Source organism: Chelonoidis abingdonii, chromosome 16 (assembly GCF_003597395.2).
Source record: "Chelonoidis abingdonii isolate Lonesome George chromosome 16, CheloAbing_2.0, whole genome shotgun sequence".
Classification (NCBI taxonomy): Eukaryota; Metazoa; Chordata; order Testudines; family Testudinidae; genus Chelonoidis; species Chelonoidis abingdonii.
Window position 1 is genome coordinate 4,509,870 of NC_133784.1, and position 26,348 is coordinate 4,536,217.

Here is a 26,348-nt window from a genome sequence, read left to right on the forward strand (position 1 = left end):
ACTTTGAAAAATCCGGTTTCCTGATTGGTCCTCTGGTCAGGTGTTTGGTTCCCTTTGTTAACCCTTTACAGGTAAAAGAAACATTAACCCTTAGCTATCTGTTTATGACAGCTGCAGAGCCAGCACTTGGGACAGGGCACTATGCAAAGCTGCCTGCTGTGCCTCCACCTAGGAGCATCAAAGACAGGTCGCTGCTTGTGGGGAGCTGCCCAAGGTAAGTATCGCCCAGATCAGGCATCCCACACCCCCTCCCACACCCATACGCCCTCCCAGAGCCCGCAACCCCTCCTGTGCCTTAACCCCTAGCCCCAAACTCCCTCCCTCCCATAACCCGCACCTCCTCCCGTGCCTTAACTCTTAGCTCCACACCCAAACTCACTCTCTCTTAGTTAACTGGAATTTTTCACTTTCCGGCACCACCATTCCAACATGCTGGATAAAAAAAAGCTTTTATTGTACTGTTTGATTTATCATTTTGTTCCAAAACCTCCTCTTGGTACCTCAGCCTGGGACAGTTCCTCAGATTTGTCACCTAAAAAGAATGGGCTCAGGTGTGGGAATCTGTCTCGCATCCTCTGCAGTGAAGACCCACGTAAAGAATTAATTTAGCTTTTCCGCAATGGCCTTGTCTTTCCTGAGTGTTCCCTTAGCACCTTGACTGTCCAGTGGCCCCACTGATTGTCCGGCAGGCTTCCTGCTTCTGATGTACTGAAAAAAACCCACTGTGCTGATAGTTTTTGTGTCTTTAGCTAGTTGCTCTTCAAATACTTCCTTGGCCTGCCTTATTACACTTTTACACTTGACTAGGTAGAGTTAATGCTCCTTTCAATTTTCCTGAGTAGGATTTGACTTCCAATCTATAAAGGATGCCTTTTTGCCTCTAATCACCTCTTGTACTCTTTTTTGTTTTTTGATCCTTTTAGTGGGTTCTTTTGTAATTTGGGGTATACATTTAATTTGAGCATCTACTATGGTGTTTTAAAATAGTCTCCATGCAGTTTGCAGGCATTTCACCCTTGTGACTGTTCCTTTTAATTTCCTTTTAACTAGCTTCTACGTGTTTGTGTAATTCCCCCTTTTGAAGTTAAATGCCACTGTGGTGAGTTTCTTTGGTATATTTTCCCCTACAAGGATGTTAAATGTAATTACATTCTGGTCACTGTTACTCAACAGTTCGGCTAGATTCGGCTCCCAATCCAAAGCAGGCCATTGTCCTTGAACGCCTCCGCCAGAGGGCCTCATTTACTGACAATTGGAGATGACCTGAGTAAATCTGACTCTTAGAAACAGTCTCTGGTTACTTTTGAACTCTTGTCCCTACTACCTGGGATCAGCTTTCTTCTTTCCAGAGTTGGGTCCTCTTGTGGAAACTGTTTCCAGCCCCTTGTCTTCTCGGTACACCTGTTAGTCCCCTGACAAGCTACTTGTCTCCAGAGGTACTACGCTCTCACAGGTTAGATGCCTCTTCTCCCCAAAGAGTCTTTCTTCTTCTTGTTCCCATTTGGACTGCTTAGACAGCCTTCATATAGGGAGCAGGTGCTCCACTGCGAGTTGTCCACTAAGCAGTCACCTGGAGCACCCAATTACCCATAGGTGGGCTTCAGAGGTCCGTCATGGGTAAACTAGGCCCCAATTCCTCATGAAGGCCATTGGTCCCTTGACAGGAAGTATAAGAGTTTTGATTATTGTGTTGCTGAGAGACTAGGTGCCAGCTCTCCCCAAGGCTGTAAGCACCAGCTGGGCACGGACTAAGTCATAGTGGGAAACCAGACCAGCTCACCGGGACATTAGTATTGTTCAAGATCGGTGTTAGACTTGTAAAGATGTGCAAAGTGTTTAGACTCCAGAACAGACTTGGAAGTTACTACATGCATTCATCTTACTCGTAACATCTGTATCCCATGCTGTAGGGTGAGGTGTACATTTTTCTATATAGCTGTGAAAATACCTGCTCTGAACTTGTGAATCCAGGCAGTAGGAGTGGATTCCCCCACCCATCAAGAAGGACTATCAAAACTGAGTGGGTCATTGCGAAGGAGGGAAGACTGGCTTAAGAGCCGTTTCACACTCACGAAGGTGCTACGTGCAAGGAAGCTCATCCCAGCTTAAATTCTGGAAGAAGGAAATAAAGACAGCTGACATGAAAATTCTTCATCTCTTTGCTGTTTGGAGTCTCCTGGGGCTGGAGCTAGGAAATAGAAGCAGAGATCCCCAGGACAGCCTGGGTTAGCCCTGAAAGACGTTCAGTGCTGGCAGATTGTCGCCTTTTGAAACCATAGCCCATAACTCATTTGTGTGTATATGTTGCCTGCTTTAACCTGTAAATAACGCTCACGTTTCCTTTTCCTAGAGAATAAACCCTTCATTCGTTTACTATCGGGCTGGCTACAAGCTCTGTCTTTGGGGCGAGATCTGAGGTACAAGATGACCTGGCGTACGTGACCCCTCTCTTGGGACTGGAAGCAACCTGAATCTTTTGTGCTCGTTGGTGTAAGTGACTATGTGTCACTTAGTCCAGCTTGCCTGGGTGGCGCGAGAGACTGGCATGCCTGAGGGGACTGTCTGGGGCTTCGTGGTGAGGCTCCAAGCGCTTCTGGAGTTCACCTTCGCTACTGGGCTGGTGAAATCTAATTACAGACCATCTCGCCCGTTTGGGGGCTCAGCCCTGCTTCGACAGTCTCCCCAGAGGACATGAACCATTTCTGACAGTCTGACAATGATTCTTTCGCTCCATCCATCCATCCTCCTATGGCCCCACATCACTGTTATACCTGAGTGCCAGAGAAACGGTAACATCTTGCGGGGTGCAGAGGAGATGGAACTCAACTGTAGTGAGGGGATTTTTTATTGATCTCTCTTGCTCCTCGGGAATTAACATGGCCTGATTCATATATCATATGGTCTGTCTGTCTGTCTGTCCTTTCAGGATCTACTTTAATCGATGGAATCACTTGAAAGTTTCAGTTTTCAGCAGTTACTTCAGGCTGCTTGGCCAGTAATCATTTCCTACCAGGTCTGACAAACTGGTAACGGCAGGCAGTTGATTGACTTTCCCAGGAGCTGTCTGGGATGGACAGATATTGGGTGAGTTGATTCAGTTAAGTAAATGATTACTGCCACATTCAGAAGGGAAAGAGAAAGATAGGAAGTCACCCCTGAGACCTGCAGTGAAAACCGGCTGCTTTTGAAGTGTCACTCTGAGCAAAGGATTTCAAAGTCCAGTCAGCCCCGAACATGCCTTGTGTGCGCTGGGCCTTTCGGCATGTCACCGGCTGATGTTTCAATGGCATCTCCTCAGTCTCTTCCTGTTAATACTTCCAGGGTTTGCCTGGCTTAGATTACTTCGCTGTTTTCTTTTTTGCCATCAGTGCTTGATTTATAGCCCAGGCACCCAAAGAAATGATGTAATTCTGCCTGCAGTCAATTTCAAGAGCAAGTATTAACCATTTAGTTTGGGATTATGACCGCTGGAGATTTACCTCGTCCTTACTGAGTGGTAGCTGGGGTGTTATGTGTAATCACATTGCACTACTGAACTCGATAGGAGCTTTAATACTCCTCAATATTGGGCCTTGGAGACTTCTTAGTGATTAAAAATTAGTTAGGCAAATGATTATGAATATGAAAATAGACTCTGTACAAGAGCCTACACATAGCATTCTTTGTTAATATCTTACGCTAATACAGCCCCCTTTTGATTGCTACCAAAATGCTTTACAAATTGTGTATACATGGATCACCAGTGGTGCTGGAACAGTTTTATAGCGAGGGTGCTGAGAGCCATTGAACCAAACTGTAAACCCTGTCTATAATGGAAATCACTTCAAGCCAGGGGGTGTGGCAGCCCCCCAGCATCTCTAGTTCCAGCACCTATGAGGCTCCCTCACTCATCACTGAAAGGCGGCCACATCTGGGGTGAAGAATGGCAGCTATTTAACATCACACAGCGGGTAACCCAGTACACATGACTCCCGTATCCTGTGGGAACGTGGAATTTATTCAGTAGTTATGTGGGGTTTACTAGCATGCAAATTCTCCCGAATTCTTATGCAATGAAAGAGCAATTTTCTGATATTTTTTCCCAGGTAAATGAATTATTGATGTATTTGTGACTACAAAGAGAAAATGGCTCTTAGAAACACATACCCCGATTTCCCCCCACACTGATTGCTTTGTTTTTTCTGCTGATTGGATGCTTTTAAGAAGTGTTTGAACCTGAAAGCAGAATGGGACTGGCAAGGCCTCATTCAACCCTAAAACCAGGACTCTAGTTCTCAGAGAGCAGCAGTGACATGTTCCAGCTGCTTGGGGAGGGACATCATGTGGGAATCCCAGGGCAGTGAACGACACTCCTCAGCCCAGCTGACCCTGGATTTGATGTGAATCTCTATGGAGAGTGATGATGATACGTGCAAGTTCAATCCATTCAACCCCAGAGCTAGGCTTTGCCTTTCAGCCCCTTTTGCCCCAGCAATTCCGTCTCTTCAGCATTCCTGAGCATCTCGGGAACATGTAGGGATGGGCGATGACTCAGTTGTGTTTGGCCTCGCATGACATGTGTCCCTCTCATCCCGTTCTCCTCCAACCCCCCTCGTTGGTCTTTTCTTGGCGCAAGGCAGCCTAGCATTTGACTGGCCTGCCTCCCACTCCCTGGGGGAGATGGGCTGTTTCCTGTCTCCTGAGGCCTCCTTTGCAGTGAACTCCCACTGCTGCAGTGACCTCTGGAAGCTCCATCCCCTTCACCCAGACGTTCCATGTTTCCAAAGCTGTTCTCATGTCAGCATCTCACTGTCCGTTTAGTGGCAAATTGTATTGATAGTTCCCTGCAATTTCAGTGGCCTTCAGCCACCTCCACAAGATACCAGCTCTCTCTGGTGGGGTTTATGCTCCCAGCAGTTGTGTGGAATCAAGGAGATAGATCCTGAAGGGCCGGGTTCCCAATGTAGCTTTGCTGGCACCATTCCTTGGGTCCATTTACGCCTGCCCTGAGTATTTGCACACAGACCAACTTACATCGCAGGCAGTGCAATCTTCTCTCATGCATGCCATCCTCTGCTGGTGTGCCTCACCCCAACTGGGAGAAATCCCCCTAAGCTATGTTCAGCCTGCATGGCCTGTCCCTCCGTGGTGCCTCCATTCCCATGCTGCAGAAGGTTAGTTGAGTTGTGGGGGTGCTGCAGTGTGGTCAATATCCTATTTGTGACAAAGTTCCTCCTCTACCTTGGTGGGTCCCAGGGCGGGCGCTTCCATTTAGGTGACCTAGGTGCTCTCCTAGGGCGGCAGGATTTGGGAGGGTGGCATTTTGCCACCCTCAGAGTCAATTCGGCGGCAGGGGGTCCTTCTGCGCTCTGGGTCGGCTGCGGCAATTCTGCGGTGGGTCCTTCACTCGCTCCGGGACCCGCCGCCAAAGTGCCCCGAAGACCAGGAGCGCAGAAGGACCCCCCTGCCGCAGAATTGCCACCAACGACCGGGAGCGCGGAAGGACCCCTGCCTAGGGCGCCAAAAACCCTGGCGCCGCTCCTGGTGGGTCCTGCACTTATTGGCAGATTTGCTCACCTCAGATTCAGGAAACAGCCCAGAGACCTTCCCCTCTGGTAGAAGCCACAGTCCAGGTCAACTCCTCCTGTGTCTGATCAGGAGTTGGGAGGTTTGGGGGGAACCCAGGCCCGCCCTCTACTCCAGGTTCCAGCCCAGGGCCCAGTGGACTGCAGCTGTCTAGAGTGCCTCCTGGAACAGCTGTGTGACAGCTACAACTCCCTGGGCTACTTCGCCATGGCCTCCTCCCAACACCTTCTTTATCCTCCCTTCAGGACCTTTCTCCTGGTGTCTGATAATAGTTGTACTTCTCAGTAATACACCTTCCCACTCTCAGCTCCCAGTGCCTCTTGCTCCCAGCTCCTAGCATGCACACTACAGACTGAAGTGAGGTCCTTTTTAAACTCAGGTGCCCTGATTAGCCAGCCTGTCCTAATTGATTCTAGCTGTTTCTTCTTAATTGGCTCCAGGTGTCCTAATTAGCCTGCCTGCCTTAATTGGTTCCAGCAAGTTCCTACTTGTTCTGGAACTGCCCTGTTACCATACCCAGGGAAAAGGGATCTACTTAGTCTGGGACTAATATATCTGCCTTCTAACACTCTCCTATAGCCATCTGGCCTGACCCTGTCACACATTACATAGTGGACTGACCCACTGTACCCAGGCCAACCTTCCTGTCACACGTCAGTCTGCCTGTTTGTTCACTTTTGAACCCAGCCCCTTTTATTCTCACTTTGAGGCCTTGGGACTCTCATGCACCAGTTCTGTGGCCACTTATAAAAGTGGGGCATGTCACACAAGATGGGGAATAATGGACTTTATGCGCTACACTCAGAGCTGCCATCATTTCATAGCATCATAGACATGTCAGGCTGAAAGTGACCTTGAGGGATCATCTAGTCTAGCCCCCTGCTCTGTGGCAAGACCAAGTCAACCTAGACCATCCCTAACAGCTGTTTGTTCAACCTGTTCTTAAAAACTTCCAATGACGGGGACTCCACCATCTCCCTTGGACACCTATTCCAGAGCCCTAGAGTTAGAAAGGTTTCCCTAAGAGCTAACCTAAATCTCCCTTGCTGCAAATTAAGCTCATTACTTCTTGTTTTGCCTTCAGTGGACATGGAGAACAATTGATCCCCGTCTCTTTATTTGAGGACTACCATGTGCCTGAAGACCACCAAGTTCCCCACCACCACCACTCAGTCATCTTTTCTCAAGACTAAACATGCCCAGTTTTTTTTTTAACCTTTCCTCAGAGATCAGGGTTTCTAAACTTTTTATAATTTCTGTTGCTTTCCTCTGGTCTCACTCCAAGTCCTTCCAACAGTGTAGTGCCCAGACTTGGGCACAGGACTCCAGCTGAGACACACACCCTGTGCCCAGTAGAAAAGGACAATGACCTCTGGTGTCTTACATGAAGGAAGTCACTTTAGAACTCCCAAGTTCTGGGGAAACAGGGGGCTGTGGGTGGTGAATCCAGCTTCAGGATGTATTAGGGGCAGAGAGAGGCTGAAATGGATGGTGAGTTGGGAGCACATTCTACACCCTAGAGACCCTTCAGCCAAAGACTAGGTACCTGATGTTTTAGGGTCAACAGGGCTGAGTTAATGCAATCTGGTGCTCTAGGCATGGAATGTGTCTCCACCATGTGGCCTCATCTCCCCACCTTACCCTCAGCCCTCTTGGTAGTGGTTGAGGGGATCCTCCTCCTTGCCCAGAGAGGCAGTGGCTTGGGGGTCCCTTCTGTCCCAAGACTGGCTGTAGGGGTTCCCCTCCCCCAAAGAGGCAGGGCTGGCAAGAAGAAGGGGGCTGCATTTACCCCAGCTGCTGGGGTGTATCTGTGTATCTGGTCAGCCCACAAACACTCACAAATAAAACCATTTTTTGGTCAAACACCAAAACATTTCAATTCAGAAATGTCACTGCCATGCCTCATGGGAATTATGGTTCAGGTGCCTCATGCCACCATTCTCATCTATGGACTGGTTTCCCTTGCTAAACTACATCTCCCAAGACACACTGCGGCCAGTTGCTCCTTGGTGGCTCAGCAAGATGGGTGGCTGTGATGCATCGTGGGAGATGTAGTCTGGCCAGTAGAGAACGGGGGAATGAGCTACCTCAACAGTATTTCTGAATCAAAAGTATTGGTTTTCAGATGAAAATTTTTGGATCTTGATTTTTTTTTTTTGCCCCAAAGTCTAAATTTTCCCCATACCCCCAACCCCAAACCTGTTTTCCAACCTGGTTTAGTTACAAGGTTGCCAACTTTGATTGGACGAATTCCTGGAGATTTCATCACCACATAATCTTTCATTAAAGATTTAGCTTTAATTCCAGGAGACTCCAGGACAATCCTGGAGGGTTGGGAACCCAATTTAGTTACAAGCCTTTCATGGCGTGAGACAGTCTGTGCTGATGAAAACTGGTGTGTCATGTTCTCTCAGGAGCTCAGGTACAAGGGTGATTTATGCCACATATGAACCAGATTAGACTAGACTAGACTTCTGTGCATTACGTTTCAAACATGAGTGATTTCCGCCCCTCCGCCCTTGAAATTTGTGCAATTGTCTTTTTATTTTTATTTTTGGTCTGTTTGGATCCCAGTAAAGTAGATTTAGGCTAATAAAGTCGGGATCCACCTTAAATCTGTTAAGGTGGCAGGGAATCACAGCGCGTCAGTCTCTTTTCCCTCTGATTTTTCATAACTGCCTGCGAGCACATCAGCATTTGTAATTGAATACAAGGGCTTCTGTGCCACAGCAATGGAGCTGCATTAATCACCGGCAACCTGGCGGAGCCGGGGCTATAGATCTTCCTCAGCCATAAAATAACTCATGTTAATCATTGCCTTTGATTTATTGTCTCCTCTGTCTTGTACATAAATTATTCAGCGCGTTGTTGGGGGAAGCTCTCCTGGAGCGAACTAATGAGAAACTCCGTCCTCCTCGGCACGCGGCTGCGGTCCCTTTCGCTGGGTCATTTCCTTTTTGCTGGTCAAAAAGAGAGGAGGCGCCAGAGAGGGGGATGAGACGGTTGGGTGGGAGACGGCACTTTGCTCCAAGGCCTTCTGCACAAAGCATGGAGTCAAGAGCAAGACGGTCTCTGGGGCTGGAAGAGGAGGGGTGGATGTGTCCCTCTGGGGGATGCCTTGGGGGGCGGATGCCTGACGGACCAGGGGGCGAGAGTCTATATCAGGGACCGAACACTTCCAACATTCTGGCTTGTTGGGGCTCAGGGCGCTGGGCTGGTAGGTGCGTTGTGTGGTGAGGAGCACAGTATAAGAACTTGTACAGAGGAGAATCAAATTCTGCCTCTTTTAAAGAAGTGATTTATCTGTCTGCTTCCCATAGTCCTCTCTTCCTAGTCAGAGACTGCAGAGCTGATGCCACGGAGGCAGAGGTAAAAAGTGCCTGGCCCTGGGCGTTGCTGTCGGAAGCACTGGTGGAAATTAATTGCACACGCAACAGTGACTCAGTGAACCACTTCCACCTCAGGGCTACCCTGTCCTCATCTCTGCCCTCTCCTGTTTGCTGTGGACCTGGGTTTCCCGGGGCAAGTTTTTCTTCCCATCTGTCATGGCACTGGCTCCAGGGATGTGTCCATCATGCCTGCTGCGTTTGTTTTGCTGGGGGTATTTTTCTTTAGCCTCACTTACTCCCAGCATCACAGCAAAACAAACATGCTGCCAGACCCAAAGGAACCTTCCAGGCTCAGACTGCCTGGTGCCGCAGCTGGCCCTCGGGCTGGTGAAAGGAGAGTGTGACAAAAGTTCCTCTGGCCAGTTAATCACAGGGGAGCAGGCACCATCCATTAATGGATCATTGGCCTTTGTGAAGCTAATTTACTTTCGGCCCTATCTCTGCAAGGCCGCACTTGGACCGTCCCAAGGCAAACAGCTAGAGCTCTCTGCAGAGGCTAATGCAGGTGCTGACTGTGCAAAGTACCAAGATAACTGAGGTGTGTTGAGTGGACAGAGCTGGGAATGAGCGACGGGATGGATCACTTGATGATTCCCTGTTCTGTTCATTCCCTGAAGCACCTGGCATTGGCCAGTCGGCAGACAGGATACTGGGCTAGATGGACCATTGGTCTGACCCAGTCTGGCTGCTCTTATGGCCCAGTTTTCCCAGGCGATTGCAGGGCAGCTTTGGGAAAGGGGTCACTATCTGAGTCTCACCCTGCCCAGATCTCACTGGGTTCTCATTCTATTGCTCCTTAATAGCGAATCTGGGAGCTGTGAAAGCGAGGCCTAGATTTAGAGGTGAGTCTAAGACAACCTGTAGGCAGTTTGTCACCTTCTGGCCCCTTCCAAGCCTTTGTTATGCTAATTTAGGTGCCATCGGGCTTAGCAGTGTTCACCCTCCCCCCACCACGTAACTTGCACCCCTCAGAATTTAACCTTCTGATCATCTCTGTGCCAGGGAACCTAAGGATGTTGGTATAAGAGAAAGGAAAGCAACTAGCCAGCAGCTGTAAGAACGTGTAAGTTGGAGTAACCTCGCCCACCCTGCCTTAACTTCTCCTTCTGCCAGCTTCTTGGCAGGTAAATTGTATCAGTTTTGACTCCCTGGCACACTGGTAAGTTGGCGTAAGTAAGGGGGTCTAAGCCTATGTTCGTGTGAGGGCACCTCCTTACCCACCACTTCTGAACTGATCCTCCTGATCAGATAGTGCCAGGTGCAGAGACTGGCGAGGAGCGAGGCAAGCTGCCTTTACACAGCCTTGCTGGTGCACTTCAATCCTGGCCTGCAGCAACCCCTTGTTGTCCAGCTTTAGGAACACCCCCCCACAGCTCTGCCAATGCACATCTTGGGCTTTCCCACACAGCTCTTGTAATGTGCCTGCCTCCTGACCTGCACCTGGCTGATCCGGTCGGGGAGCTCCCTGGCACAGAGGCCGCTGGGCGCACACCATTGTGCGGTTGCTTTGGGATGTGGACAAAGTTCAGTGGGATTCTGGTGGGGGGAGGGGTCGCTCACCCCTTTTTTACTCTGATGATCTAAACCAGGATTTGAAACCGGGTCTTCGGTGACAAAGAGCTAATTGTGCTACTGCACAGATACCATGATGATGGGTGTGGGATACACAGCTATTAACTCACTCCATGACTTAAACCTCCTGTGACTTGATTTCTGGGCAGCTTACCTCCGGGAGGGGAAGAACTGCCCAGGCCCTAGCAGCTCCATTGACAAGCAAGAAGATGGAAGCCGTGGTCTCCTGAAGGCAGCAGTGACTCACTGTTGATCGCTTCTTAGACATCCCAGACTGAGAATTGCTCACAGTCAGCGGGTTAGTGACAGCCAAGGTGATCAAGAACCACTGAGTAATGTCATTGCAGGGAGACATCCTTTGACAAGTTTACCCTTGATGATGAGGTCATTTGGGAGGCAGGCTTGGTTAAGTTAACTTTCTCCAGCACACCTATGGTGGCCAGGTGAATCAGGAGGTTAGCCAAACCTTTGCAGTACTGCTCAGGTTCATCCGTGCTGGGAGGTCTTTGCTTTGTAGTGAGACTGAGCGGGGTGGATGGGCAGGCTTTTCTGAATACATACAAATTCACTGAATAAATGATTTGCTCACTTCTATAAATTATCAACATTTCTACTAGAACTGGCCAGGAAATGGTTTCCCATTCTGTGGAAAGATTTTGACGTCTGAAATTTTTTTCCGACCTGAATCAGAGTGAAAAGTCAAAATCTTGAAAATTTTTGTGACCCAAGAACCTGAAGGAAAAAAAAAATCAGTTTAGGTCAATTGGAATGTTTCCATGTTGACCATTTACAAAAGTTACTCCAGCAAGTTCCAATTTCAAAATGGAAACGTAATTTTGATATGGAAAATAGAACTATTTCTGTCTGGAAAAATGTCAAAATGGGTCACTTCAATGGCTTTGAAACTTTTTTCCAAAATGTTTCTGGTTGAGAAATTTCTTGAAACAGATCCTTCGTCATGAAATTTTCGCAAATTGACATTTTTCAGCTAACCCGCCCTCCTCTGCACCCCGAAATGTTGAAAAATTCCCAAGCAGCTCTAATTTATATTAGCAAGAAAAAGCACATTTAATGTCCCCATCTTGGTAAGTTGGTTAATTTCTCTGTTGTCGTCGTGTCCAGCAGAAACCTCTGCTTCCCTGATTGCTAATTCCTTTCCCTCCTCTGTTGGCCGTGTGCTGAGTCACACAATGCAGAGCCAGGCAGGATTTAGATTTGCCAAATCCCCCTTGATCTGGAGGCATTGGCTATGGATTCCACTGCATGTAGACACACTGGGGGAATCAAAACCCAATACCGGGAACCTTTTGGAATGAAAATGCTTCTAGTCTAAGTTTGCTTTACCTGCATAAGTAACCATATGAGCACATTGTTATCTCAATGACCATTGTACGACACAGTTAGAGGCCTGATTCTGATCTGGAGGGATGGTCCTTCATTAGAGATCTTCAATGTGCTCTGAGGTGACTTTCGCTAGGACAAAGAAGAAATTTGTGGGAGAGGTGGGACTAAATACTAGGGGTGCCTGGCTCCCAGCTCCGTGTTCGGAGCCCTACCCACATCTTTCTGCTTCAGGCATTTGCAATCACATGGTTTTTCTAGCACCACTTGCAGAGCCAGGGAAAGCACTGGAGTTGGGTTGAGGGTTAGATACAGTGGGGATGCACCTGTTCCAAAATGGAGTGTCTGTTGCTTTCATTAGAACACAGCCAATTTTTGTGAATGAGTATTTGAGAACTGTGAAACAGCTTGGTGGGGAAGTGTAGGTGCTGGTGGTAATTTGATGCTCTGAATACACAGGGAAGCTCCAGCCAGAAAAATCCATCCAACATGCCATGTAAGAGGTGAAAAAAAAGGGGGTTTTACTTTTTTGTCAGTTTGTCATAAAAATACCTGCAGAAAGGTCCACCGGCTCCTGCTGGGGAATTTATCACTAGAGATGGCTGGGGGAGCGGGGAGGAGTTGTGAAAATTGTTAAAAGAAAATAGTTTACATTTTAATTTAAATTTTTCAATCTTTTAATTTTTCAGTTAAAAACATTTGGAAGTTTTTGGGAAAGTTTCTCTCCCATTTCACTCACTTTGTGCTTGCCCCAATGAAGAAAGAAGGTGGGGGGAATTTAAAAGTGACACAAAGCAGAAAAAGCCAACTGGAAAAAACAGGTGTGGGGAAGAGAGCTTTTAAGTTTAAAAAGTAAGACAAAATGCCACTTTCACTTAAAAACAAAACTTTTTTCAAATGTTTCCAGTGACAAAAAAAATGGAGGAAAAAACTAAAAGTGGGAATTTTCTCATGATTTCAAAGTGAAAAATTTGTCTGATTTTGTTTTTGAGAAAACTCAGTTTTTCTTTGAAAAAATTTTCCATCAAAAAAAAAATGTAGAGAGACCCTTCTTTTAACCCCAAAAGACTGACATCCTGTCGACAATACCTCCCTGAAATTAATGAATTAGCCTGGATCTTTCCACATAATTAGAAGGGGTTGGAAAATTCAAAACAAAAAACAACCACCACCACCCCCGCCAAAGAAACCCCTCCCCAAAAAGTTGCAAGATATTTCTAAACTTCCCATTTCTGGTTTTCGTTTTCTGACCAGCTCTGGGGTGATCCGCGCACCCTGCAGCACCCCCTACTGGATCCCTACACATTGCAGCCCAAGTACAGCGCAGCGCTGCAGGCTGTGAAACTGGGCATCACGGCATGTGGTGAATGCTGTGCCCACTAGAAAAGCAGCAGGTCAACTGCAGAATTTGCCAACGGGCAGAAAGAGAGGGTGGGGGAGGAGGGAAAGAGAGGGAGTTATCTTCTAATATTGCAGGGCTGGCTGCAATAGCTGCCTGGAGATAAGCAGCAGGCTTTCTAGTGCTTCCTGGGTTTCGCCATTATCAGCGTTGCTGAAGGAGCTGTCAGCAGCCTGGCACCTCCTCCTCCTTCCCCTGGACTGTTTACACCCTGGAGACTATGAACCAGCCATGGGTGTTAGAAAGCAGTTGCTCCTGCTGTGTCATGTCAGGAATGACGTCTGTCCATTCTGCACCTCCCCTGGCCTTCCCGCTGAGCCAGAACGCCTCGTGCTGATTTTTCTTGGCCCGGTTTGAGTAACTCCCCCAACTTGGCTCTGCCCAGCTCTGGCCTCTCCTGGTTCTCTTAGTTCTGGGCCTGGCACAGGACTCAGTGTGGGTGACACTTTCTCGCCTGGGTTATGCAGAAGGTCAGACTGGCTAATCACAGCGGGTCCATTCTGGCCTTAAATTCCATAGGTGAAATCCTGGCCCCACTGAAGTCAATGCCAAAATTCCCCTGGATTTCAGTGGAGCCAGGATCTCCCTCCACGGTTATATGAATCCTCCAGCTTCTGTAATGGCTCCATCAGCGTCTCATTCCTCTGCCCTCTCCCACTTTCCATGAGCTGCCAGGAGGCAATGTGTTCTGACCACTCCCCTCTACACCCTCTGGTTCTAGGGCAGTGGTTCTCAATCTCTTGATCAATCTTGCTGGCCTGTCATAAGGTTTTTCTTTTTGATCCATTACAGAGAAACGGGACAGCTTTGGATTCTGATCCAGTTCAGACTCTGAAAATCTGCCCATTCCGAGCTCCCCAAGTTCTGGGCGTGTTCGGATCAGTGTTCTTGTTCGGGCCCGCACCTCAATTGTTATGAGTTTATTGCTGCTGAGCACAGGCAACCAGCAGTATTTAGTAATCCATCCCGCGAGAGGCAGGCACAAGCAAATCTTGAGGGTGTTGCATCTCAGTTGGATTAAAATATGTATAGCTCGAGATGCAATTGAAACACTGCCTCTGAGGTGGCAATACGTGAGTGCTCCTAATCCCAGAGGCATCAACTAAGTGTCACACTGTTCTCTTAATACAATAGAAATGCATTAAAGAGGGCAGAAGGGACTGGGCACCCAGACTCTGAGACACTCTGTGTAGGACTGCCCTCTGCTGGATGAAAATGGAACTGCTCAAGTGTGTGTCACAGGCCCTACACTGTGGTAGAGGGCCTGTTCTTTTGGAGCCCGAGGGACTGAGTTCTGTTGCTGTTGTCGTTGTGAAGTTCCCCATGGCTCCAGCATGAAGCACAGTGACCCTCCCTCCAAGTCTTACTTGCGGGTGGATTTGTCCTGACGTCTTTGTGAGAAATACTGGAAACCTTGGAGGAGAAATGTTCTGAGAAGACCACTTTGAAAAGAGGGTTTGATAAACATGGGACTGGCCCCCTTAGAGGATCCTGGCCCGGTTGTGCTAGCCAATCCTTGGCCAATCCCTGCTGAACACTTGGTCCCTGCCCTGTAGGGTTTATCAGCTAAGAGGACAAGTGACAAAGGAAGGATGGAGGGAAAGGGACTTGGATCTGGTTTCTAGAGACATGCATGCATTTGCTTTGCAAAGTTGTATTTTGTTAGTAGAGATGGATGGAGCAAGGGGCAGCTTTGAGGCCTGGTGGAGAACGTCTTGTGGAGACGTGTGGAAGTGGAAGGTTGTTCATGTGGCTAAGCCACTAGACAGAAGCGCTGGGTTCAGCTCCCTGCTCTGCCACAGACACCTGTGTGATCTTGAGCACGTCGCTTAATCTTGCCAGGCCTCACTTCCACCAGCTGTAAAATGGGAGTAATGAGTCTTCTGTCTGACCTGCCTGTTTAGATGGTGCATTCTTTGGGCCAGGGTCTCCTGCAGTGGGTAGGGGCAGCACCGACCCCGACCGGCCCTGGTCTCAGCTTGGGGATCTAGGTGCTAGCGCAATATAAATGCAACTCAAACCAGCCTTTCTCACGGCTGATCCTAGCCAGAACCAGACTGGCTAAGTTTCACTGTACTTTTCAAATGGCAGCCAGGGGCCAGGGACAGGTCAGAGGCGAAGGTTCCTGGGATGCCTCCCCCCTCTGCAGCTCTCCACCTCTCTTGTGTCTTTTACTCTTTGCACAACACAAATAACATGAAGAATCTCCAAGGGCTTTGCTGGGGTTTGACTGTCTGCCAATCCTCCCGGGCAATGCGCACACACGTACCTGCTCTGAATGGTGTCTGGCAGCTACACACACACACACTGAACACCAGTAGCACCGCAAGAGGGCTCACAAACCAAATACTACCTTATTTCTATATACGACCCCCACCAACACACACAGCCTGTGTGCAGCTGCAGTCACCCAAGGCAGCTCAGGGTCAGTTCTTGGTGAATCAGGAAGTCCACAGGAAAGCAGCGAGAGGGACACATGCTGGAACTTCTTTCTGGGGAGAAGGGAAGCTTCTCGAAGGGTGCGAAAGGGTGTTCACCATGTGAGCGTGAGTTCAGCCCACTGCTGTGATAAGTGGCAGGGAAGGGGCGGGGTGGGGGTTGGACAATGAATTTGCCTGCAAATGTCAGCAGGTCCCATCCTACAGTGCAGTCAAAGGGGACTGATTGGTTATCTAGTGGCTACTGTTTGGGAGGCTGCTGCCCAGAAGGAAAACAGAGCCCCGCAGAAAGTCATTGGACTGACCGCTGTTTGGTGTCTTGCCTGATTCTGCAAGTTGCTGAGCGCCTCTCTCTCCCATTGATGGGCAGCTGGGGAGGGGGGTGGCTTGGCATCATCCTGCGTCAGGCCCTCAGATCCCCAGGCCCAGCCTTGGCGGGTTCCTCTCTGCCGTGGCGGGTTTCCCAAACTGTTCGCTCGCCATCCCCTGAATGCTGATGAACTCAAGAGGCCCCGGAAAGCTGCAGCCCTTTCACATTTGTGGGCCGCCCCAGGAGGGAGCAGCGCACGGCCGGCTGAGCTGTTTCTTCCTCCGGGCTGGGTGCCGGCTAATCAGAGCCACCTTGGTTCCGCTGATGGGGCCTTTTCGAGGCTGCTAATGAACGATCGCATTCCCCTGCCTCACCCTGGTGCCGGGAGTTGGGCCTCAATTAAACAGTGCTTGGGCACCTCTGCCTTTAAACACCCCTCTCCCATGCGGTGGTGGAGGAGCGAGGGGCCTCTCGGACCTGGTGGTTTTAAAGCACAGCTCAGCGCGGGGTCACAAGTGACACGAATTGTGCTCCCTTAGCCAGGTCTCAAGTGGCCATTTGGTCAGCAGCAGGAATAGAAGTGCCACTCTGTTTGACATGATTCACCGTGTAAATTAAAGTCCAGGCAGGGTGGAGGGGCATTGGCAGAGCTGTATCTGCGCAGGGCCGGAGAGAGCTGAAGGTTGGAATATCCAGGGGGCTGCTGGTTGGGATTGAGGGGGAGCAGCAGGATTGTCCTTGTGTGCGGAGCCCAGGACTGGAACAGCATAACTGCAGGTCGGGCTGAAGGGTGTCAGTAGAGCTGTGTAGAGAGCCCCAGGGCTGATCGCTGGCTGGACCTGGGAACACAGCCATTAAACAAATAACCAGGGGGTGTCTGTATAGAAACAGACATGGCCGGGTTAGATTTTTATCAGTAAATGTCAAGTTCACTGTACACCCTCAAACCCAGGAAAAGAGATTTCCCTCCACGACTGAAAGTTATGGAGAGACGAAGTACGAAAAACGCTGCTTGGGAACTTTAGCGCTGGGCGTAAGGATATTCACTTTGTCTGTTTTGACATGTGATGGGGCCAATTTGTGTGTGAACGGTTATAAAGGTTTGACTTTTTGAATCGCAACAGCTACTGTCGTTGAATAATTGTCTGACAAGCCCCCCCCCCACCCCCGCCCGCAGTTTCATGTCACTGTGAACATTTAGGTAAATAAAACTTGAAAAATTGCTTAAATATTGATATTCATCAAAATGATACAAATAAAACCCCTGAATTCTGCCAACTTGTTATAAACCGCTGTCTTGTAGCCTGAATTGTGAGTAACCGCAGATATCAGCACAGGACTCCACTGAAGAAGAGGTTCCCTGCTGGACTTTTCCGTCTTCTACCTCTGCCCTGACAGCTGTTACACTGCAGGCCTGAATGCCCCTATCATGTGATATAGTTCTCCAAGGTACCTCCTTCAGTTGTTTTCCTAAAAACTCTTTGCATCCCCATGATATGCGTGATTTTCTCCTGGCTCCGCCTAGTCCTGGGCAGGTCAAGCTGGAGTGTGTAGGGACAAGGTGGTATGTTGGTGATGGTGATTATTTGCATCACAGCAGCTTCTGGATCCCAACTGAGATCGGGGCCCCATTGTGTTAGATGCTGCACAGACACGGAGAGACAGTCCCTGCGCCAAAGGGCTCCCGACCTCACAGACAAGCCAGACCTAGGAAGCGTTGTTATGCCATTTTTCAGAGAGGAAGCTGAGTGACTTGACCACGGTCACATGGGAAGTGTGTGGCACAGCTGGGAATTGGACCCAGAATTCCAGGGTCCCAGTTTAGCACCTTAGCTACAGAACCATTTCCCTCTTGTGATTTGTCCCTATGTTAATCTTCATTATCTCCGCTGGAAACAAGGAAGTGAATCAGCATCATCCGACCTGTCAGTTTCCTGGAGGCCCCAGCCGATGTTCTGTGGGCCACTAGCTATTCTCAGACTGGGAACTGATCCTTTCTCATCAAGGACAGCTACGCAGTGGCGGGTGGTGAGAGAATCAGGAAGAGGATCATCCCATTTCACATGGATTTTATTTCCCCTCTGTTCTGACTGGCGTTCCCAGAGGCAGACCCGCCCCAGAAGGAAGTGGCATATGCTTACAAGAGCCCTCTGTATTGTATATTATCAGTCAGGCACGGCTCTCCATCTTGGGTAATGTTCTATCTTGGTCCCATGCCTAACTGGCGGAACACCTACTCTCTAAAGATGATTTGGTCTCCAAAGAAAGCTCAGTCCTGGAGCGCCACTGAATGAAGATGTCAGTGGTGCCAAGTTAAGTGGGCCGTTTATTTCCTGCACATATGTGTGCGCTTTTGTAGCATCCTTCATTGGAGCCAGCCAAAGCATTTGGGTGTTGCTACACCCATAGGGGTGGGGTCAGTGCACACTAGCGTTGGTTTACAGACGAGCAGACTTAGGCGTCTAAATATTTCTGAGGATCTGGGACACTGTACCTAACATCCATTGAAATCAGTGGGAGTTAGGTGCCTAAATAGCTTGGAGGATCTGGGCCACAGAGGCTAAAGGATGTGCCCAAGTTTGTATAGGGGAGTGAGTGGCACTGTGGCACATATGGGAATAGAACCCAGGAATCCTTGTTCTCACCACCAGGTAACACTCTCTTTTCTTGGAACCTTGTCCAGGAACCAAGTTGAGATCCACCTTGACTCCCTGCCATATGCAAGGGCCTTGAACCTTGCTCCCCTAGCCAATTGAGCGTGTGGCCATGTGCAGTTTCTAGTAGAATGGAGCACGTCATCCCACTCACTGATTTTCCGGAGGAGCCTTGGCACGGGTATTTCCCAGGAGCGGCTTCCAACCTGACAGCCAGCCATGGAGTTCAAAGTTAATTACAACTGGCTGCTGCTGCTGTTGGAATTTCATTTTCCTGGGGTTTGGAAACCCAGGCCTGTAAACTGATCCAGCAATGAGGCCATGTGAACCTAACGCAGGAGCGGTCTGATGAGATTCGTGCATGGAGAGCTTGGGGGCTGTCTGCTTTAAGGCATTCAGCACCTCTTCTCTAAATGGTGCATGGTCGTGTCAGGCTTCCTGTCTCCCCTCGGCTGGTGATCAAAGCTGCGTGGAGTTGAATGGAAAGTATGCCAGAATTCGGCGAGATCCTCTTTCCAAGGACCATCCAGGGCAGAATCAGACTCATGGGGTGGAAGGGGGACCTCTTGGTGGGGCAGCAGACCCACCCACCCCTCTTGGCAGAGATGGATTCACTCTCCTATATGGATGGGGGTCCGAGCCCTTGGGAACAGGGAACAGGTAATCCTAAGGGCATAGACAACACCTTGCACATTGTGGGCACTCCTGGAATGCAAACAATAGCCTGAACGCCGAAGATGATTTCCTCCATCATCTCCCCGTGGAGCATGTCCCATTGCCTAGGGAATTCCTAGACCCCTGGGGCCAGATCCGCACATGATGTAAGTTAGTCTAACTCCATGGAGCCATTTACCAATCACTGTTATACAGTAGCTGTGTCACTGCCCACTTCAGTGGGAGTTTTGACTGAGTAAGGACAGATGGATGTGGGCTATCATGTTTTCCCCAGTATTTACCCTAAGTTTGCCCCATGCCCACCTTCAATCCACTGCTATTTGCTCTGACCCCCATGTTATTTATTCCATCTTTTTCCAGGGATGCAACCAACTACAGGTTTGTCCTTGGGGGAGGACTAATCGGAACACCTCGTGTTCTGCTGGGAATGTGACCGCTCTTCGGTTCGACTGTTGGCAAAAAAATGCTTTTCGGGCTGCTAAGAGAGGACTGGCCAATCCCGCAAAGGCTGGGAGCTTTGGCAACTCTACATCCTGGCAACCCAGCCGGCGTCTGTCTTTATGCCCAAAGCTTTGTCTCCAGAGACTAGCGTTATAAAGGGACACTGCTGGCAGACATGATGATGTTCACAAGCAGACCCTGGCAGGTACTAAAATGAGTGCAAATAAGACCGGCCAATCCAACTTGTCACTCTAATTAGGTGTTTACTAGCACCAGCAGTACATTAGTCAACCATTAGATGTAACTGTGTGCTGGGTTCCAGCAGGCAGGTAGTGGTCTGGGGTAAACAAAGGAGACAAGACTGGAACTCAAGCTGTGTGGAGACCTGCTTTCTCTTTCTATCTAAGGTATTTATGTGGCCCCCATCACCATAGTGTCTGAAGTGCCTCACCGCCTCATTCATTGTGTTCACAAGTGTTCAGCTGGGACAGAGTTAGTTTTCACCAATACTTAGGGAAAGCTCATGACAGCGTGTCATTACACTCAGATAGAGAGCCCCACGCGGATACAAAATATGTATCTGCATCTGATCCGTGATGGGCAAACGTGGTAGGCGGATATAAAGCAGATATCCGCAGATTTGCAGGACTCTAGATATAAAATTTGGGGCTTGGGTGGAAGAGGTGGAGTTGGCGGGCTAGTCCCGCTAAAGGGGGGATTCACTCAAGGCCCATGCCAGCCAAATTCCAATGAGCACTAGAGCCCACCATTTTAACAGCGAGGGTGATTAGCCATTGGAACAAATTACCGAGAGGCAGGTGGATTTTCCATTACCTGAAGCCTTTCTGGAAGTGATTTGGCTCGATACAGGGGGTCGAGGGTCAGAACAGACCATCTAATGGTCCTTTCTCTCCTTCACCTCGATGACTCAATGATCCTCCCAGAAGCTGCTGCTTCCCCTTCTCCAAAGAAATGGCGGGAAAAACACCCACACACAACACCACAATGACAAATATTGTCACCATGCTTCTGAAACAATAACACTGGCCGGACGGCCTGTCACTCAGCCGTCACCCAGGGGACTAGCTCCGGCCAGGTGTTTCATGTCAGCTCAAGTTCAAACTAGGGAAGGCCAGTTCTTCCGGGCCAGATGCATTGTTCTTTGGAATCATCCCAGCTCCCGGGTGCCTAAATAAACACCGCAAGCCATTCATACGCCCCTGTGCGCTGGGTCTCCCCGGGCAAGGCCTGGTTTCCTCTGAGTTGGTGTATTTTAAGCCAGGCCTTTTGTTTAACACTTTTGCTGGCACTTTGATATGCCACTTTGCCGCAAACACATGCTCGTGCAGATTTGCAGCAAGCGAAGACGTTGATAGTGATCCAAGCCAGAAATGGCAAGATAGATACGGCTTTATAGGTCTGTCCATTACTGCAGTATCTGAGCATGACCCAGGTAAAAATCAAGAACAGCGAAGTCCCTGGTGGATTTACTTTCTACATTTAATTTTTTAGGGGAGTGGAAAGTCTGTTGTGGGGATTTGGGAGTAGAAGGGGGTATCAGTGTTGCGGGCATCAGTCTGACGGTGGAAAGGCTCTCTCAAAGAAGAAGGGTTTGCAGTGCTTCCTAAAGATGGTCAGAATCTGGATTTGCCTGATCTCCTCTGGAAGTTTGTCCCATAGCTGGATCCCCTCAACAGAGACTGTTTTGTCCCCAGCTCTGGCACGCTTCATCCTGGGCTTTGAGATCCGCATTGTCCTAGAGGAACGCAGCTGTTACAGGGATTCAGAAATCGAAAAATTGGTCTTCGATGTAGCTGGGGCTTGATCTATTAATTGCTCTGAACGTTGACCAAGGCTTTGAACTGGCATCAGAAACTGGCCGGGAGCCGGTGGAGGGATTTGAGCATGGGCCTGAAGTGCTCATGGCAGCCTAGACCATGGAGAAGGCAAGTGGCCTCATTCTGTCCCAGCAGGAGCCTGGCCATTGCCTTCCCATTCGGCTCACCTTGCTGCCGACGTTGCCTTCATCACGGTACATGTGGAGACATGCCACCAAAGAGCTCTCAGTTGGGCTGCTCAAAGTCAGCTCAAGGACTGGGACAGGCAACTCTACCGATTAATTTCCAACGGGAGTGGGAGGGGTTTGCCTCCCTGGCACCCCTTGTGGTCTGTCAGGGCATAACTCACCCAGCTGCAGGGAGTTTGCTGTCTCTTGTGAGGTTCGAGTTAGCGGTGGTTTAGCTCTCCAGTCACGGCACACTTCAGACCTATCCGTTCCAGGGTGTTAAGGTCCCAAAGAAAGCAGGAAAAACCACAACTCACAACCGGGTCATCCAATGAACCTTCAGCAGGACTCCACCCTTCTGTTTAGGGCTTGTCTTCCAAAGACCAATGCTTTGGCCTCTCTCTTGAGGTTTCATTGTCCCAGCTACCAGAAAGCTCATCTAACCAGCAAACTGCCTCAGTCTCTGGGCTGCAACCACACTTGTCTCCCATCAGGAGAAGCGGAGTTCTGCTCTCCTTCCTGGGCGGCCCTGGACTGGGCTAGATCTCTTCCTTTCCCTACCTCTCTTCGTGCCTGTCACCTGTCACAAGGGTAACAGGCTGGAGACAGCTGGGTCCGCAGGCTCTCATTAACCCTTTCCTTGCCAGTGTGGGGCCTGTCTGCCCCACCACAGAGTTTAAATCTGCTCGTCCACTTTGCAAAGCTCAACCTTTGTGATGGAAGATGCTGCAGAAAAACCTGCCTCAGCTCTACCTGAGAAAGGGACACGTGGCTGCAAGGTGCCAGGAGAAGCCAACCAGAAAACACCTGGCCCGTTATGTGCAGTGATGAAGGCAGGACTCAGACACAAGTGGTTCTGAATGAGATGGGCTTATGGATAGTTGGACAGGTCATATATTTGCCATTGGTGTACCTGAATATTCAAAATTGAGTCAGTCCCCTGGAAAAAAAATTCTGAGATTGGCCTAAAAAGTCATGACAGTTTAAAAATAATAAATCTTGGATTCTTTTTATTGGCCTTCTGACATCTGAGCCATTTTGGGGTCACATTTTCAAGCTTTCCTCTGCCACTATGAAGACTAGAAGTTTTTTAAAGAAACCTGAGTCTCTCACATATTAGCATGACTCCAGGAGCTGGGGATTTAAGAGAAAAACCAAATATTATGTGTCTCAATAAAACTACAAGAGTGAGCCCCACTGTGTCATCCCCAAAGGACATCATGATCCATCAGCCTCTTCCTCTTGGCTTCCCCTGCACCTATAGAAGTCCGGGTGGGCACTGGGTTGCTAAGATGGTTAAAGGAGGTTGACATAGAGGAGGTGCTCTCCTGGAGGAATCTAGGGGGGAAGGGGATACTGCTTACCCAGAGCAGGGAGATAGGGGTCTTCCCCACTGCTCCTTACTCTAGTCCCCCCAGCTAAGAGCCACAGTTGCTAGAATGAGAGGGAACAGGCGGTCACTGGTGTCCCCACTGCTGGACTGGCTGTGGTCACCACTATCAGATCCTTGTGCAGGGCTTATTTCTTGATGCCTTGTGTAGCCACAGAAGTGCAGAGGCTAAGTGCTGCAGGCCTGGCACATATCTTCAAGATACCTAAGGCCCCAAAACATAAATCAGATGGGTTGGGTTGCATTGCGAGAGGTAAAAGATTCCATATTGGTTTCAAGTTTCCCCTTCCTTTTCTTTCTGTTTGGTTTTCAGCAGTGCATGGCTCCTTAACTCCCTTACATAACTTCCCCCTTATGCTCTCGAATGCTTTCATCTTAAAGGGGCTAGTCGGAGATGGGCCCAGATCTGAGCTCTAGAAACTTTGAACTCTGCAGTGAGCAAAGCTGTAACAATAGCTGGCACAGCCAGCAGAGGGTCACCTGGCCTCGCAGACTACTACAAGTCTCTAATTATGCTCCTTGTGTCCCTACCCCTACCAAGATGGTAGGAGCCGTGGGGAGATGGAGAAGTGGGAAATGGAAGGGGGAGGGTTGCTGTCTGAGCCACAGCCAAAGTGAACGAGTGATTTGCAGAATGGCCCTTCCAAAAGTTTGATCTGGGCCCGAGGACACTGGGCTTGATACATCCAGTTTCTGCCACGCTGTCACCAAAGCCCAGTGACTAGGGAAGGGGTCGGGACAGCTCCGATTGACTAGCCAGAGCAGCACTGAAAGGGAGAAGCCATCAGCTCCCGATTTAGATTTGATACAGAGAAGGTTTCACAAAAACAAGGCTCAAGAGAAACGTTCACAGGAGTATTGTTTAAACTCTGCCCTGCAATGTGGATGATGGTGCAGTCTGGATTTTAACACATTCTGCATTGTGCTTGGACACCCGGTGGGCATGAGCTGAGGCCAGGGTGGGGCCGGCAAAGCAGGGGAAAAACAAAACAAAAAAACCTACAGGGCGGCTGGAGCCAGGGGACCCCCTGTGCTGCAGAGTGCATGCCCAGTCTAGTGGGGAGGAAGGGGAGGAAGTGGGGGGGAGAGAGAGAAGGGAGCGGCCAGTGCTTCAGCGGGGCGCTCACCCCACAGCCCCGACCGCCGCGCCACCTGCCGGGAGGGCTCCACTCCACTCCAGTCGGCGGGGAAGGAAGGACGCAGGCTGCCCTGCCGAGTTTGCTGCAGGGCGCTCCCCTCTCCGCTCTGCCAGAGCAGCAAACAAACAAACCAACAAAAGCGGCCATGCCGCCCTAGGTTTGGGCTGAAGCCGCCTGGTAGAATCTGCCGCCCCAAGGACGAGCTTGCTCAGCTGGTGCCTGGAGCCAGCCCTGGTGGAGGCTGCGGAGGCAGCTTGCAGCACAGACCCCTTTTGCTAATACCACAGCGCAGGCGGCTGACTAGGGAGGAACCCGAAACTGGCTGGCCCCTTGGCGTTGGTGGAGCTGTTGGAAAGGCCAGCAGGCAGTGCACATGTTGAAAAGAAAATCATAAGTTTAAAATGCCGTTGGCTTCTACTAGTTTAGCGAGGCCTTCTCCCTGCAGTACTTAAAAGCCTTGCAAACTTTAATGCATTACTTAGACTGGGAGGTTCTTTGGGGCAGAGGTGGATTAAGGTCTCTGGAGCTCTGGGCCAGAGCGAGTGGGTGGGGGGAGCTGATGTTGGAAGCATGGCCCCGCCCCACCCTTTTTACCTGTGGTCCCACCCTCGTTCCGCCCCTTCCACTGTGGCTCCACTCCCTACTCGCTCTTTTCCATCCCCCTCCCTGCAGCCCCAAGACCAGAGAAGCTCTGTGCTGCAGCCTAGGGCCACAGTGAGGGAAGATTAGCTGGGGCCCCTGGGCACCCTGCCCATGTGGTAATCCACCACTGCTTTGGGGCCAGGACTGTCTGTACCCAACATAATCCTGGTGCATGACTGGGTCTCCAAGGTACTGCTGCAATACTTATAATAAGATCCCCACAACACCCCATGGGAAAGAGGAAGTATCATCCCCATTCATAGGTGAGGAAACTGAGCCACGGAGTGGGGACACGGTGTGCCCAGAATCACACTGGAGTCTGCAGCAGAGCCAGGAATCAAATCTAGATTTCTTAAGTCCCAGTTTAGGGACCACTTGCACCTCAGGTTTTAACAGCACCTTGGGCACGATGAGTAAATTTGATGTTGTTTTTTTAAAATAAATACAATTTTTAACCTGGGAGTTTCCCATTAGCCTCCTGGTAGGAACCCTCATGTCTCCCAGTTTTGCTCCTGGCTAAGTAAGCACTCACCATAGGAGGCTTGTGAATGTGAAAACCAGCAGCTGATGCCTGTGCTGAGCAGTTTATTGTGCCTGTATGCTATTGCTCTAGAAACAGAACTCTGTCCTGGCGGAGAAGAGTCAGGTGGTGGGGAGTGCCAGAGTTTGACCAAGGAGCAATTGAGGCAAAGCACAGTGTTTTCATTACCAAAAATGTTGAAAGGGACGCAAATGAACAAGAGCCCCAGAAGCTAAGTAAATAAAGGATTGACCTTCCACCCCAGGGGGCAGAGGTCAACTGCAAACTGATGCTAATGAGTTTGGAGGCCAACTTTCCAGGCTGCAAATGCTCACTGAGCGAGGGATGCCTTTGGTGCGAGCGTGTAACTCATGCATGGCTCTTTGTACGGACCAGCACTGGTAACGACACCTCTGCTCGAATCGGCTGTGGAAACCGAACTCAGGATCCAAAAGGCTGGGTCTTAAAAGGATCTACTAGCTAAGAAGCAGCAGTGGATTCCAACCTTCATCTGTGATGTAGCCGCTAGAGAAGCACAAATAGTGACACTGGATGATGCATTCCCTCCTCTATTTGTTACACACTGTGAGCAACATTAGAAAGGATGCAACGTCCTCCACATGGAGATTCCAGGAGAAATATCAGCATCTGTTGCACTGACAGAGAAAGCAATGGCTCAGAAAGGAGACTTTACCCTTGTGACAGGGTCCCCAGGGTGCACCCTGGACCATGGGACTGCTGACCCTCCCAAACCCACCAAACTGGGTTGCATCTCACACAGTGATGCTGATGTCATGCTACAAACCTCTGACAGTCACTGCACTTACACAGCCATCCACAGGCAGGGATTCACCCAGCTGAGTTACAT